The sequence below is a fragment of the Phytophthora infestans genome, genomic scaffold (genome assembly GCF_000142945.1).
Source record: "Phytophthora infestans T30-4 supercont1.166 genomic scaffold, whole genome shotgun sequence".
Classification (NCBI taxonomy): Eukaryota; Oomycota; class Peronosporomycetes; order Peronosporales; family Peronosporaceae; genus Phytophthora; species Phytophthora infestans.
Genome location: NW_003303593.1, coordinates 84,414 through 88,759, shown reverse-complemented (window position 1 = coordinate 88,759; position 4,346 = coordinate 84,414).

The following is a 4,346-nucleotide window of genomic DNA, read 5'->3' as shown; positions in this document are numbered from 1 at the left end:
ATCCTATTAAAGGATGTTTTAGTGTGTCCAATGGCGGACATTAAAAACTATTTCGCGGTTTACCGCGAAGAGATTTGTGACCGCTCTCGAGAACCTGATCACAACGGAGAAGTGTTGTCGCTTGCCGAGCGCCAAATGCGCATCCTGGAGCGCGCTGCGGAGAGCAACATGAAGTTCATCACGCCGGTGTTGGTGGCAAACATGGAGCTGCACTGTCGCGACTCGGTGAATCGTGCTGCGGACGGTAACGACATGGTATACGGAATGTAATGTTTACGACATTGATTGCGATATTTCCGACTTTGAATGCAGAATTGAAATTGCTAAATCAATATTTATAAAACTTTGACAAAAAGAAATTGCGACTCTCGAGTTTGATTGCAGATTACTACGAAGTTGGACGCACAAAGGTGTAGTTGTGGGCAAAAACGAGAAGAAGTCGTGTAGATACTGATTAGACTTCACCACACAGACTCACATATATTCACATTCTATATACATCAGTAAATGGTTTCTGGTAATATGTACTTTTGGTCGGGTCGGCAGTTTAGGTCGGCAGAAGCACGCGACCAAAGGTCCCGATCCTACCCGTATACGACCCAAGAAAAAAATCTGCGCTCTACAAGTACGAAGATAACGTAGTATGGATAGATCAGTTTGAGTTTTCTTAGCGCCATCGCCGCTAATTTAAAAGCTGCCCGCGTTATCCTACAGTGACTCGGCCACCATCACAGTCGACACTACCATTGCTTAAATAACGTAGAGCTACGCACTATCACCTCCGCGGCCGGTAGATTAATACGCAGAATCTTCACTACAATGGTAGGCGAAGTGAAGGCTCTGCGTGTCCAGCTACCGATCGTGGTATCTTGACCCATTTTTATACTTAATCGTGTTTGTGTTTGCTTCGTTCGCGTGATGACACCGCTATGATATACGTCATAGTGTGATCTAATGTAGCACCATAATTGACAGACATTACTAGTACAGCTTTTGGTGTCTTGTTAAACTAGCATCAATGATAGGAAGCGTGAAAACCTGCCTTGGGCCAAAGCAACCACGGGTCGCTAAAGCTCATATTAAGAAATACCAGGCATAATACGTGTTCGTGAGACCCTTAATATATATCAAAGAGTTTAAACTGCATATTACAGTCTCGCGCTGTGTTTGCGCCTCCCAGTGTCAGAAAATATGTTATTCACCCAAAAGTCACACACCAACTCAACTAAGTACGGTCACAGGAATTTCAAACACATTCTTGCTCCATATTAAAGGCTGCGGGAATCGCTGCAGTTAGAAGGGACTAATCCTTACTTTATCATGTAACCGTAGAACTAGGTTCGTTAAGTGAACTACCTCGGACAAACACGCACCGTGCGTATTGCATGCGGGTTTCTAATTTAGAATTTAAAATAATTCCTTTCTATGTCTATTGACCAATTAAGAGAAACTGTCAGCTACTTCAGAAGTACAAAAACTCATCCCTTCTTTTGATTGTATGTTTTAATCTAGGAAAGAGTGAAAGGCGGTATGGACACCAAGTGGCTTCTACGTCCTAAAACAATTAACATTCGTTCATTTCGCAAATAAAAAATCTATTCAGAATCAAAGCGTAAGGCATCCAAGACCTCTGCAAAGGGATTGGCATTGCACTAGCTGCGCAGCGCTCACAACACACCAAGCAGATCTCGTTGTCAGAGTCACCGCCATATCTAAAGAGCCCCCACTTTCTCGCTAAAGTATGCTGCCGTTTGCAGCTCTTAGACAACACGTGCACTCTTTCACTTAAATATTCAGCTAACGCTGCTGGTGCAGATGGTTGACCTTCCACTGTGCTTAGCAACGCTAGCCCGGCTCGTGGGGGGATTAGGGAGGCGTTCCTACAGCATATACTCGTACTGTACAGTGCAGAAGTGTGTCGATACACACCGAATTTGGGTGCAGCACAGTCGTGGTACGCATCGATGTGTTGGAAATCGTCTCTAAGCTTATTACAACGTAGTAATTTTGATGTGCTCTACTGCCTTGAATCTCGAGTTCTTTTATAAGGCAATACCCAGGCGATTAAAAAATCAAAGAATTCTTATTTTCATTGGTCGTGTATAAGGTATCCTATAAGAGGGTGAAATCAACAAGGGATCTTAATAAGGGCCCTTGTTGTGCTATCTAATAGTGGCACGATAGTCAGATTTTATGTGGGTCTCTTGTGCGTATCCTCGTTAGGGTAAAATTTGCCAGGAAAATACGTTTCCAGTAGGTATCTATTACCTTCTGCACTGCGTCGGCTCCACTTTTCGGTGGATCAGCCGCAATCCTATTCTTCAACAAGCCCCAAATAAGTTCGATCGGCTGCAACGTTGGATGATAAGGCGGTGTGGTGAATCACAGGTATCAAGCCGGATTCCACTGCCATCAAGCTGCCGACTAGACAGTGAGCAACCTGGTGCATCCAGGTTTATCACAGACGGAGAGGTGCCTGACTCTGGCGCGTCCAATTAGTATCCTCTACCTGGCTAAATATTCATGGATCTTGTAGGACAGACCGCCAGTGATCCAAGTGGAATCTCTGGCTGTCTTGCATGTTACCTTTGATGCTGTCACCAGCATCAGAGCTGTACAGTTCATTGAAGACGGAGGGTTGGTGACGACTAACTTATCCTCTCACTCTACAATCTGCTAGCAATAGCCTACATCAATACACTAGGCTACAAGTTTCCCGCAGGCTTGCCACCTGCCCTGCTTGGTGTTTGGTGTTACTTCAACTTCCGGAAAACACCACAAAGAATTCTTTAGTGGGTCGTACTACTCCAACAACGTAGTACTCGACTTGCTTGCCAAATTGCAATCTTCACTACGGTTATCGGTCGTCTTCTCTGATCAAGTGTCGACGCCTACTGTGAAAGACCAAGCGTACCACTCGCTCGTCATGTCGAAGAGGCGTGTGGTTAGTGCTGATTTGAATGATGAGGAGGAGTCCTACCAACACTCTTCAGTGGTACCAGTACACCCATTCTACCACCAAACCTGAGCTCTAATTCCCACGAGGCATTGGTCAAGTGGAAGAAGCGGCGCGTCGAGTATGAAGCCAAGATGAGAGCCCGCTGTCGGAGCTCTGGGGAAGATTATAACCTGGTGACGCAGGGAGTAAAGGAGTCGTTTGATTTAAACCTCCTGTCGACGTTCTGTTCGCTGCGCCTCCGTAAAGACGTCGCAGACGTTACTGAAGACCAACCCATCGCTGAGGTTACGGCGCTGTTAGGCAAGGTCAAAAATGATGATCTACCTGACATTAAGGCGCTGTTTGCGAGGGAACTACAGATGGATCTCAAAGAGACTGATGTGTCGCTGGCAGAAGCCAGGATCCCGGGGACAGGGGAACGCAGGGAACCAGTAGGGGCGGGGCGCCCTACTGGGGAAGAACTAAGTCTTCGTGATGGGTGCGCGGGTGGCGCGTACCACGGGGACTTAGCCCCTGAGAGTCTTCGCACTCTCGAATCGGCGAAGAGCAGCGGCGGGTTGCTCGTAGTACACGGATGTGTACGGGGGTACGATCACCCCTTTAGAATCTTGATTGACTCTGGGGCGTCGAAGAATTTCGCACGCCGCCAGACGGTTGCTCGTAACAGCAACAAGTTGTCCGAAGCTTGCGAGAAAGCAAGGGCAACGGGACGGTGTCAGTGCGACTGGCCGACGGGAAGGTCGTCACTGTCCCCAACGTCCAAGTGGATCTGGCTGTCAAGTTTGAAGACTTTGACAGCCTCGAACAGTTCACTGTTCTCGATATGGATCCATATGATATGATCCTGGGCATGCCCTGGCTTGAGAAGCACGAGCCCTGGATCGACTGGCGAGGCAAGGCAATCGGTGCCAGCCGCCCTGCGCAGTCCGACAGAGCATTGGTGAGTCATGTTCCCACCTCTGTCAGGACCCGGGGCGCCCGCGAGGGCTGCCAGGGTACCAAAGCATCCGGCAGATGCTTGGGAGTCGTCGACGTATATGACGACTCCGAGGATGTTTTGATGGTGGCCGCGCCCAGAAGAGGCGCCGGCCAAGTGGGTAACTTAGGTCCACAGGCGGGTAACTTAGTTCCGCAGACAGCTGCAGCTGTCATGAACACTGAGAACAGCGTGTTCAGAGTGGGTAACAGAGTTCCACTCACGGTCGCCCAGACCATAACTGAAGAGGAAGACGTCGGATACGCTTCCTGTGTGGGTAACACAGTGCCACACACGGTCGCCCAGACCATAACTGAAGAGGAAGACGTCGGATACGCTTCCTGTGTGGGTAACACAGTGCCACACGCGGTCAACGGAGACCTAGACTGAAGAGGAAGGCGTGGAACACGC